Genomic DNA, 13,399 nt, shown 5'->3' on the forward strand with positions numbered 1-13,399 from the left:
TTCTATAGTCAATCTAGTCTCGGATAACTCTCGAATCGCAGGATTCACCCTCTTCATAACCTGATGTCGAATTTCATCCTTATGAGCCAGACAGCCTTGTGCCTTCGTATACCAGAGTAAGTCAGCTTTTTCCTGTAATTGCTATATTGTATCTTTCCAGCCGGCTTTTTTTTTCTCCTCCCCCAATACTTTCTTAAATGTCGGACATTCCGAATCCAGCGCCTCGTGTTCCACATTTATCTTCAAGTTGTATGTCTGATTCTTAAAGGTACAGTTTACACATCTCTTCTTTGTCGTTGTACAATCGTTCGCCTTATGATTTCCTGCACATTTATAGCATGTTTCCTGCCTCGTGCAATTCTTGGCAATATGATAATATTCCCAGCATTAAAAACATCTTTTAACACTAATATAATTAAAGATCGGACACTTTCGCCATCCTAAATTTATCTTTCCTCTGCTTATTAGTGATTTATGAGTGCTTTCATCCAGTTCGATTATTACGGATCCTTGCTCAATATCCTTATTTTTTCCTCTTAAAATTTTTTTTACTAAGTGCATACAGCATTCCTCGCCAATTCTATTCTGCTTCTTGATTATATCTAACAATTCATCATCCTCCATTTTTAATTCCTCTCCACCAACATTAATTATTTTGATCTTAGGTTTCCTTTTCTGTGGTTCCGAGACCTTGACCTCTTCGGTCTCACATCCTAAGATCACTGTCCCTTTACCTCCTTTTCTTAATTTAGTAATTCCTATTTCCATTTTGGTTATATCAATTTTATCCTTAATTATTTTCTTCGTAATTTCACTGTCTTGTTGTACTTTAGGTTTTATAATCAAGATATTTTCCTTTTTCCTGTCTTTAATCACGTCGCTATATTTTCTTGACGCTCCACCAGATGGTCCATATGCCCCTTGCATCCACATTTTTCTTAATTCTTCTAATTCCTGTTTAATGCCTTCCATCTTCTCACGAACCATTTCTTTTATCATTGACTTGATCTCCTTTTTACATGCTGTCTCATCTTTTAATTCTTTTACTGCTCTTACCAGTATATCTATTTTTCTATCGATATCCCCTGCTCCACTTGTGCCTGCTACTTTATTCCCGCTGCTTGCCGCCGGACTCATTTTTGCAAGTACCGTTGTTCTTCCTGTCAAGGCCGCTGCTTTATTTATATCAACTACTTTATCACCATCATTAATAATGAATTTCTCGAATGGGCCAGGACACGACACCAATTCGCGGTTTTTATCATAAATTTTGTGCTTAGATACACAACCTGGATGGTAAAAAAGCTTAGCACAGGACTTGCATGCTATCACCACCGTTTTTATCGCCTTCTTACATGCCGAGCATCGATACTCGGCGTATTCCTCGTTCATTCTGCTAATATCGGCAGAAACAGTTAATTGACTCGTCACTTTAACACGTCACTTTCACACGTCAGCGTTTTGTGTTCGTCGCCGATGTCTACCTATCGTACGAGGCTTCGATAACCTCTGTACGAAATGCAGTTCTCGTGTCTATGTATCAACATATTCCGGCTAGATAACATTCATGGCTACCCCCGGTCTATGCAGATATTCGTTACATAACTTTTTAACACTCTCCCTCACTTCTAAACCACTCAAAAATTAACACTTTTACGGAGCAATGTTTCACACGTCTGCTTCTGCTGAGAGAGAGAGAAAGAGAGAGAGAGAGAGAGAGAGAGAGAGAGAGAGAAGTGGAAAGGGAAGTAAGGAAGACTATTTGGAAGGAAAGAAATGCCTGAAGGGGTGGTTAGAGAGGAAAAAGATGGAGAAGAGAGAAAGGGAAGAAGAGGAATTAAAAAAACTGAAGGACAAAAAGAAAATTTGGAACTACATAAACAGTCGAAGGAAGAAGAAAGAATGGAAAGAGAATAATATTCCGAAAGAGAACTGGAGAAGTTACTTCATGGAGTTGTTAGGTGAGACCGAGATAGAAGTAAGGGAAGAGGCGTTGGAGGTGCGTGTGACATGGGAACAGAAGAAATAAATAAGGAACAGGTTCAAGATACAGAAAGGGAGTTGCAATAGTCCAAGAGCTGACGACGAATTTAGGGAACGTATTTTAGGCAAGTTAAAATAACAAAAAAATAATATTTTATTAATTGGTGAATCTAGAATCCTGAGTCAGGCAAAGGGTTTGCGGTTATTTCGCTACTGCGCAACCTATGACATTTGCAAAAAAATAAATCAAAAAAATATCTTTTAGGCAACTTGAAATTTGTTTAATCTTTAATTTTAGCATCTATTTAACCCAGAAATAAAAATCCCAGACTATTTTTTGGGTTTTAAAGTATAACCTGATCCTCCCGAATATATTTAATATAATTATTCCTCAAAAAAATATACTTTAGGCATTCTGAAAAATTTTTATAGCATATTTATTAAATAATATTAATAATACGTGTAAATCGCCAGACGAATTAAACGGTTTTTAATAATTCCCTGACGCGAATAAAGATTTAAAATGAATGCGACAAAATGTCTTATGCGTAGCTATAAGTGCGAGAGAGATAGTTTATTGAGACCTGCCGGCAGCTGACGGTGCCCTGACTCCTCGGGCTGTGATTGGTTCCTGAGAGACCACGTGACTCGAGTTTACCATATAGCGCGGACTCTGTCTATGTAACAGAGTATTTTGGAGTAGTTACGTTTTTTTAGAGAAAAATTAACAAATATAGAATAAATTAAAACAAAATTTTTTTTAATAAAAACATATTATTAAAATCCTTTGAAAAAAAAGACTTTTAATTAAAGTATTTTGTATCTTAACGGGAATAATAATTTAAAAATTAACATATTATATATAATTCAATTACTTTTTTCTTTATTCAACTTTTATTAAAATAATATTAATTTTTATAAACGAAGTAAATTTTTAACGTTAATTAATATCAGTTCAATGAAAGATATCAATACAGATTAATAATTTTTTTAATAAGGGAAGGCGTTGTTGATACGATTATTTTAGCAAACAATTTTTTTAAATATTAATTTTTTTATTGATAATTAAACTCTTAAAGGTGATGAATTTATATTTTCGTTTTATTCCTCCTCTTCACTGCTCTCTGAAAATTCACTGTCTGGCAGATCGTCTTCACTCTCTGACAGACCGTCTTCACAATCTGATAAATCGTCTTCAATATCTTGTGGTGTTTTGTTTTCCTTGGTACTTTCTCTGTTTGCTGAAAAGATTATTAATCTGTATCGATATCTTTCATTGAACTGATGTTAATTGACGTTAAAAATTTACTTCGTTTATAAAAATTAATATTATTTTAATAAAAGTTGAATAAAGAAAAAAGTAATTAAATTATTTAATATGTTAATTTTTAAATTACTATTCCCGTTAAGATACAAAATATTTTAATTAAAAGTCTTTTTTTTCAAAGGATTTTAATAATATGTTTTTATTAAAAAAAATTTTGTTTTAATTTATTCTATATTTGTTAATTTTTCTCTAAAAAAACGTAACTACTCCAAAATACTCTGTTACATAGACAGAGTCCGCGCTATATGGTAAACTCGAGTCACGTGGTCTCTCAGGAACCAATCACAGCCCGAGGAGTCAGGGCACCGTCAGCTGCCGGCAGGTCTCAATAAACTATCTCTCTCGCACTTATAGCTACGCATAAGACATTTTGTCGCATTCATTTTAAATCTTTATTCGCGTCAGGGAATTATTAAAAACCGTTTAATTCGTCTGGCGATTTACACGTATTATTAATATTATTTAATAAATATGCTATAAAAATTTCAGAATGCCTAAAGTATATTTTTTTGAGGAATAATTATTAAATATATTCGGGAGGGTCAGGTTATACTTTAAAACCCAAAAAATAGTCTGGGATTTTTATTTCTGGGTTAAATAGATGCTAAAATTAAAGATTAAACAAATTTCAAGTTGCCTAAAAGATATTTTTTTGATTTATTTTTTTGCAAATGTCATAGTTTGCGCAGTAGCGAAATAACCGCAAACCCTTTGCCTGACTCAGGATTCTAGATTCACCAATTAATAAAATATTATTTTTTTGTTATTTTAACTTGCCTAAAATACGTTCCCTAAATTCGTCGTCAGCTCTTGGACTACAAGAAGAGGAGATGGGGGCAATCAGGAACATGAAGTTAGGCAAAGCTGCAGGTGTCGATGAAATTCCAATGGAAGCATGGCAGTATGGTGGCGCAACAGTAAAAAGAGGTCTAATTGATCTATTGAAGCTCATTTGGAAGGCAAGTAGAATTCGGACTGAATGGCGAACAAGTATAGTTGTCCCCTTATATAAAAAAGGGGATAAAAAGAGAACAGATAACTATCGAGGGATTTTTCTGCTGTGCACTGCATACAAGTTATATGCGGAAATACTAAAGAACAGATTGGAGGAAACAATGGAGAAGAAAGGAATGATACCTGACAGCCAATCCGGCTTTAAGAAAGGGAGGTCTACGATGGACAACATATTTATCTTGAACCATATAGTGCAAAGGGAGAGGGAGAAAGATATGGCAATTGGGAGACAAGATTTTTGCAATATTTGTGGATTTAAAGGCAGCATGCGACAACGTAGACAAAATAATTCTATGGAAGATAATGGAAGAGAAAGAGGTAAAACGCAGTTTAATAAACAAGATAAAGTAAATTTACAAAGAGACGGAGCAGGTGACAGTAAGGACAAAGGATGGGTTCACAAGGTGCTTCAAGACGAAGAAATGTGTAAGGCAGGGCTGTGTGATGAGTCCCGCCCTGTTCAATTTATACATTGCGGACATTGATAAAGTTTTAGAAAACTGTGGCATAGGAGGGGTAGAGCTAGGAGGAGTGAGAGTATGGTCATTAGCATACGCGGATGATATGGTTTTGCATGGTAGCGAAAAATAAAGAGGCTTTACTAGATATGATGAGCATGTTAAAAAGATTTTTAAAAGAAAGGAAACTAGAATTAAGTACAGAAAAAACTAAAGTTGGTATTTAATTTAAGTAAAGGTAAAAAAGCCAGGAAGGCGTGGAAATGGGACGATAAAATAATAGAGGAAGTAGAAATGTTCAAATATCTGGGATTCACGTTTAATAGGAAAAGTAATTATGGCGATCATATAAAAGAATTGAAAAGGAAAAGAAGAGGATCGCTGCAAATAGGGTCTGAGGTTTAGGAGAAAGATTATGCAAAAATGATTTTAATAGGAGATGGACGCTTTTTAAGTACTTAGTGAAAAGTGTAATGGAATACGGAGCAGAGATACGGGGTGGAGTGAAAAAAAAGAGTTGGAAAAAGTCATGTTGGATTATGTAAGATGGGTATTTAGACTAGATTTTTGCACACCGAGGTATGTAATACTGAGGAAACTAGGATTAGAAAAACTAAAAATTTGTTGGGATGGATAAAAAGAAAAAGGATTTATATAATTTGGAACGAGAAAGATTTTATAATAATAATAGTTGGAGCTCTAAAGTAATAAAAGAATTAAATAATAAAGGTAAAAGTACTGAAGGCTTAGTAAGAATAAGGGAACAGGACATTCAAGGGCAAATAATAAACAGTAAAATAGCAGAGGCAAGGTATAATACAAGGTACAAAGAGATAGAGGCGAGAAACAAAACACCTAGTTATTTATTAAAAGCAAACTTGGATAAAGTAAAAATAGGAGATGAGATTAGAGCGATGGTAAAATTCAGGTGCGGCAATTTAGAGGACACAAATAAATATTGGCTGGACGAAGAAGATACGAAGTGTAGATTCTGCAATACAGATAGGGACAACTTAGAGCATTATATAAGCGAGTGCAATATCACAAGTATGTGGTTTGAGAATCTAGGTAGGAATAATAAAGAGATATTAGTGAACATATGCAATGACAAATTTAGAATGGAAAAAGGAAAGGTATTAAATAGATTATGGAAAAAGAGAGATGAATGCTATAAAAAAGATAGGATAAAGAAAAAGAAAAAAGAGAAAGAGATAAGTTAGGAAGGAGCGTGAGTAGGGACAGTAATGGAAAGGTAAATATGTATAATAGCGGACCCAGCCCCAATGACCTTGACCTTGACATATGTTGTCAAGGTCACCCTCCTAAATGACCTTCGGAAGGTTTTAGCCGTCGCTCGTTACTCGTTAAAAAGTTATAAACAAAAAAAGTTTGGAAAATATAGCAGCTATTTTGAGTATTGAAAAGTTCACGCATACACTTTTCACGCGAACCTAGGTCCACCCCCACCCTCCCCCTGCTTTCGGGGGATGTGCGGTAGCCCGTTCCTTGTTTACGTGTATACTGTTTATGCATACACAATATATATGTCGAAATAGTTCACGCATACACTTTCCACGCGAACCTAGGTCCACCCCCACCCTCCCCTTGCTTTCGGGGGATGTGCGGTAGCCCGTTCCTTGTTTACGTGTATACTGTTGGAAAGTGTATGCGTGAACTATTTCGACATATATATTGTGTATGCATAAACAGTACACACGTAAGCGAGAAAGGGGTTACCGCACCTCCCCCGAAAGCAGGGGGAAGGTGGGGGTGGACCTAGGTTTGCGTGGAAAGTGTATGCGTGAACTATTTCGACATATATATTGTGTATGCATAAACAGTATACACGTAAACAAGGAACGGGCTACCGCACATCCCCCGAAAGCAGGGGGGAGATGGGGGTGGACCTAGTTTCGCGTGGAAGTGTATGCGTGAACTATTTCGACATATATATTAGTTATTTATGCCTTTCAATACTCAAAATAGCTGCTATATTTTCCAAACTTTTTTTGTTTATAACTTTTTAACGAGTGACGAGCGACGGCTAAAACCTTCCGAAGGTCATTCAGGAGGGTGACCTTGACAACATATGTCAAGGTCAAGGTCATTGGGGCTGGGTCCGCTATTATACATATTTACCCCAAGTTTTTTCTTGGCGTATAGCTGAAATAAAGACGTATACATATTCGTAAAATATATCAAAAATTATCTTTTTTGTTGTCCTTTGTTAGTAAAAATAAATATTCAAACAACATTTATAAAAATTGGTTTATAACGAATACGAAATTAACTTACACTAATTAAATATACACTAATAATATTAAACGACTATTACATTACAAATCTAGTCTTCAATATTTTATCAAATATTATTGAATATTTAATGATCAATATTGAATATTTGATAACATGAGTAGCGAAACTTGGAAAAATAATTTTATTTCATCATATAATGCAAAAAAAGATTTATATGTCTCATTTTTTATTAAAATATAAATAAAAATTTAATTAAAAGTTGTAACTAATAATTATTTATTTCTATGTATATATATTAGGCAGATAAATGTAAAAACAAATATTTTATTATAATAATATTTAAATATTAATATTTAATTAGTTGGTTAATTCAATTTGTTGTTTAATAAGTGAGCGAATGTAGTACTAAATGTACCTATTGTATAATATTTTAATTTTCAAAACAATTGCCAAATTACAAACAGGAATTTTGTTGTGACTTTTACAGTTATAAAGTAACTATTTCATGAAAATGGAAACCTAAGAAAATAAAGTTGTAACGCAATTATTATGCTCAAATCATAAAATCATAAAATCTTTATATTATCCATGTCTGCTAATACAATATAATTTTTTATTCATATTGCATTCTATATAATGGCAATGTTATTATTTAACAGGCGAATCAAAATAGCCTCAAATCAATATCGAAATGATGAAATATTGATGTTTTAACAGAAAATACATAATTTGTCTGTTTAGAGTCTGGCGCGATGAATGTGTGTCACAAATAATCTCTTCTTTTAAAAAATGTCATAAAGCACAAACATCGATATAAGCTTCAAACGAGCATTATTTTGATATAATGTAATATTGATGATTTCGACGTCAATTAAACGTTGATTTGATAGGTCATTTCTCGCTGGGGTCTAGATATACGCCGTGAGTGTACAACCGCCAGTCCGAAAAAATCAGTTCTCCGGTCACCCAACCGACGCATAATGGTACTCACATAGCAAATTATATCTGAGATATAACCAGATATCTTTATGTCTACAATTTTAAGTCAAATCTGAGATATCTTATTTTCATATATTCACAGAATATCTGCAGGACATCATTACTCCATATCACATTGTATCTTTGAAAGAGATCTCTACAACATTTGCATTTGAATATGTAGCCGATTCACATTTAGCTCTTATATTTTATAAAGATCAACTCAAGTTTATTCGTAGCCAGTAAAACAATCCGAGAGGACTTGGACATTAGTAGTTATACTAGGCGGGTTCAACCCCGGGAGCTCCGAGGGTGGGTGAGGGAGGGGGGGTATCGGATTACGCAGGGGGAGGGGTGAGGGAGGGGGGGTATTGGATTTCGCAGGGGTAATGGGGGAGGAGGTGTCAGGTTACACAGGGGTATCGGATTTCGCGAGGATGAGGGGGAAAGGGGGTGTCGGGTTACATAGGGGTATCGGATTTCGCGGGGGTAAGGGGGAGGGGGGTGTCGGGTTACACAGGGGTATCGGATTTCGCGGGGGGTGAGGGGGAGGGGAGGGTGTCGGGTTACACAGGGGTATCGGATTTCGCGGAGTTGAGGGGGAAGGGGGGTATCGGGTTACACAGGGGGAATTGGATTACGAGGGGAAGGGGTGACCTTGGCATACCACCGGGATGACTTACCTGGATGACTCACCGGGATGACTCACCCGCGCCTCGCGCCGCTGGTCCGCGTGGGGGTCCGCGGGGGTCCGCGGGGGCCGCGTGGAGGTCCGCGGTTGCGCCGCGGGGTCCGTCGGGTCGCGGGGGCCTCGTTCGCAACGACGCCGCTAGGCGACGTACAATGGGAAAGACTAAAGGCCGGTTTTCACACGCAATGATTGGTGGCGCCAGGCCGCGCCAGTCGACTAATGCCAGTAAAAATGCAAGTGTAAACACTTGATGCAAACTGGCGCTAGTAATGTGGCGTTTACTGGCGATTATTGGCCAAAGCATATAACCTCAAAATTTGAGGTTATATGGTTGTTGTCATTTACTGTGTGTATAATAAATGTTAAATATTTTCCATATTATACGCCAATCACTGTGTAAACACTTGTGAGTTTGCCAGTTGGTTCTGGCGCCAATGAATGCCAGTCAGTTGGCGCCACTAATCATTGCAAGTGAAAACCGGCCTTAACTCTATAGCGCACTGCGTTGGGAGCGTGTTTTGTCGATGACGCATCGAACCTGTCGGGACATGTTTGTCGTAAACAACATTTTTCTATGAAAAGGGGGGGTGTTATCTCATAGACTAAACAATTTCGCGCTATTTTTTACGACGCAATTATAGTCATATTTATAATATATTCTGCGTTAATATAAATATATTATGCAGCAATTAAATCTGAGGAAATAAGTATTTTTATGTTCAATGTTAAACTAAAAAATTTTTACTATAGGTAAATATATAAAATTTTATTTTATTTATCATCATTGGCGGAACTGCCTTTTGTGGACCAGCGTCTGCTCATTATATTAATTTATAATATTAATAAATATTTCTTTCTGTATTTATTATTGCCTATAAAAAATGAGTCCCTTTGAAACGGCGTCATGTTAAAAACCAGGTATTGCGACATGCGATAAATGCTTTAAATTTTGCAAATACATCTTTTGCGATTTGAAATATTTTGTGATTTTTTCAAGAAAGAGAAATGTAAATTTTATGTAATGAAAGTGAGGAGTTATTAATTCCCATCTGAGTACAATTAAATTGTGAATATCATGTATTTTAATAGAACAGAAATGTGGTAACAATACTGCTGAGACATGATAAGTGGGTATTTGAAAAGTTTTCTTAAAAAGTGTCCATATGTCAGTATCATAAGTATTATATGTTTCTTGAATTGGCATATTCGACAAAATTTTGTAAACTTTTGAGGATGTTTTATCATAATGCTAAAATTCGTTTGAAATACCGGATCGTCCCAACAAAGAAATAATCGTCGAGCTCCCATTGGCCACAGATTTGTCACCACTATATCCATCTGTCACATATTAACGATTAGACAACTATAAATATTCAATTACTGTGATTATTAAAAGTCGAGGAATATACAATTTAGCCTTTCTATACGCTATTTCAAAATCAATTTCAGTTTTGTTCTATTGTAATATTCCAGCAAACACTAAGTTACATGTAACTTACATGCAAGGTACAATTTTTTACTCAACAATGTAAATGCAAATATAACACATCATGTTTGTGTTTCCATTAAAATAAATTGTGAATTTGTCATACAGCGTGTTATATACAAATCCAATATAAACTTCTCAATCATGGTAAGAATTTAAGAAATTTTTAGCATTTAATTCTTAATTGTTATTTAACTTTAATAAAAAACTATATCTTTTTGACAGTCTTTGCAGTCTTGAAATTTAGCAAAACATACATGAGAAAGCACCCAGGTAGCCAAACGTGTCTGAGTAAAATTGCGCAAACCTGTGATTGCTTATGATGCTGGCAACTTGCCGTATATTTACTTCAATTGGTTTCGAGTAATTTAATATTTGAAGCAACACGCAGGCAACAATATATGTATTGCCAGCAATTTATCGGCAAGAGAGCAGCGTATTAAATTTACTTAATATGACAGCATTGTGTGATTCTATGAATTATTACGGCAACATGACAGCAACAGCTCGAATTTTGAATCAGACGTTTTTAGATTGCAGCATAAGTTACCGACAAGTTGCTGGCAAGTTGCTATACAAAATTGTTATATCGTGAAGGCATCAACTTGCCGACAAATGCGGACTCAGTTGCCACAATTCTGATAGCAACACATACTATGTTGCCGGCAATATGCCAGCAACAATGCAGATACGTTGCTATCTGGGCAGATTATTTCGTGCTTTATTACAGATTATTATTATTATCCGGTAAACAAAAAAACATTAAGAACCATTTCAACTATATTGTATTAACGTTGCAACGTTGCTGCAATGTAGTTTCTTGATATGCTTTTCTTACTCTAATAAACATTTATTATTAGATATTTATTATTACTGTGTAACTATATTAAATTAAATGTCAAGTTTTTGTAAATTCTACAAAAACACCATTTAATTGGTTTATTTTATTATGTATTATAATATCTTTATGATTTAATGTTTATCGTATGTCTTAATTTACGACAAGTAAGGAGATATCGGAAATGGTTTGCAGAGAATAGTAATTTGTAGTAAAGTATTCGCAACGCATTGCTTAACAATATACCTGCAGCATTTCAATTTTTACTCACAATTTATCTCCCTTATGATTTATGAATGTTGTTCTGAAGATGCTTCCCTTGTTACTGTCATCCTTTGTTACTACATTGGTATATGTTAAATACAGGTCGTAATAACCAGATAATTCCTCTGCGAAACAGAAGGTACAGATGTCAGTTTTAACATTGTACGTTGCTGTACTATTTGCAGATTTCATTTGATCAAATTTTAATTCCCGTATATGCGATCTGTCTGTGTGAAAACTTATATCTCGCGTTGGACGGTTGATCAGAATGGAAATTTTGCATTCACCGCGAGATAAAATATTACCATATGTGTCATGTAGATTTAAATAGATTTCATAGTGGAGCGGTATATTACATCGTTCGATAAACGGCTTCCATATCTGTTAAACTATTATTATTTCTTGAATTTTCGTCGACAGCTAGCGTTGTCGCAATAAGAAATAGTAGGCTCTTTAATAATAGTATGAAGGGTTCCATGCCAAAATTCGTTGCATGTATCTGTACAAAAGATTTCTTTGTTAAATAAAATTTCAAAGTAATGGTTTGTGGTTTATATGTAAAATCATGAGGCATATCTGTTAAAATGACTGCCGTGCCAAAACTAAACCGTGTTATGACTCATAACACAATTAACACAATACAACAATAAACATTACCATATGTAAAATATGGTTTATTATCCTAAATGTATTTAGTATAATAAAATGTTATTAAACCATTAACACAATAATATTAATATGTTATGTGTCTCTTTATAAGATGATAAATTAATTATCAAATTTTTTTCATTTTCCTCTACTTATCTTGTTCGTTAAAGCGGCGTAGAACATTGTCTATCATATATATCATTTAGCATATAAAAAAAAGTGAAAGAAAAAGATACATTATATATAAAACCAGAAACTTTTTACTTATAGATTTGAAATCTCTGAGTACAATATTTTAAGATAAAATTGTAAACTTGAACTCGTTTTTATGACAACGAAAGAAAAGACAGCAATAATAGCAATATTAATGCTTATAACAATAATAAAATGTATTTACATATATTTATTAAAAGAACTAAATTTCTGATGACAATAATTTTTAGAAGATAATCTTTTCAAAATTAGAGGAACAGAAATGTATATTTCGAATTCCTTCTTACGAATTATTTAAACGTACCTCTACGCTATATATTTGTTGAAATAAGTGAAGGTGTAACTTACCATCTGAATCGAAATATTGAAATTGTGTGCCGATTAGAATACAACTTTTAGAACAATTAGCTATGGTTAACACATGCTTACCACGATGTGGCTTTGGAAAATTCTTCAATACGAGGTTTAAGGAGAACAGTCTAACTGTCCTGGGAAATCTCTGAGAACTGACAGGTCTAACGTATCATAATAAGTATGTATCAATATATGTAAACAAGATATCTAGCTAGATAGCTAAATGTGTAGGTAAGAACGAGAATACATAACAGTCTTGAAAGTAGTTCTCGTTCTGATCAAAGTACTGCGCGGTATTCTTTTGTTAGTCAGATAAGAGAGAGAGAGAGAGAGAGAGAGAGAGAGAGAGAGAGAGAGAGAGAGAGAGATTTATTATGTTAAAATATAAGATGTTTAAATGTTCTATTTTTGCAAATATAGAAGTATCAAAAATGTAAAAACAATGAAAACGTTGAACATAATTATATTTGTAATACAATTTTAAAGTGATTTGGAAATATAATCAAAACTGAAATTTTGTGTGGTTAATGTGGATAGTGAAATCGAAAGTCCATTAAATTTACGACTCTCGACGTTTGTCAATAGTTTGACATTATAGGCTGCGTTTCAAAATTCATTGTACTAAACTGCCAGTACTGAAAATCTATAACACATGTGACGTAAACTATAGATTTTCAGTAATTGCAGTAAATATCGAAATACAGCTTTAATATATCGGTGCTATATATCTTTCCTTCATATGAAAATCACAACTTCAGTGCGTAATCAATTGTTTGATTTTTTTCTTTAAAAAAATACAATTTTTTGTTTTAAGTGTTTGTAAGAACATATCTCTCAGAAAAACGACTACATGGAACCCAGAATTCTCTGCTAGTTTTAACTTATATAA

General features: G+C 34.3%; 1 long non-coding RNA gene across 2 annotated transcripts; it reads right to left on the reverse strand.

Moving 5' to 3' along the window:
• Positions 1-11,167: 11,167 nt before the first annotated feature.
• LOC143901668 (uncharacterized) lies at positions 11,168-13,224 on the reverse strand. Of its 2 annotated transcripts, none has more exons than XR_013258153.1 (3): positions 12,586-13,224; positions 11,601-11,794; positions 11,168-11,420 (listed from the first exon to the last, which is right to left on the reverse strand). It is a non-coding gene; the product is annotated as an uncharacterized LOC143901668 (long non-coding RNA). The 2 variants fall into 2 exon arrangements; XR_013258152.1 differs by having other exon boundaries at positions 12,505-13,224.
• Between the last annotated feature and the right edge of the window lie 175 nt (positions 13,225-13,399).

This window comes from Temnothorax americanus, unplaced genomic scaffold (assembly GCF_048541705.1).
Source record: "Temnothorax americanus isolate GAGA-0224 unplaced genomic scaffold, ASM4854170v1 Scaffold35, whole genome shotgun sequence".
Lineage (NCBI taxonomy): Eukaryota > Metazoa > Arthropoda > Insecta > Hymenoptera > Formicidae > Temnothorax > Temnothorax americanus.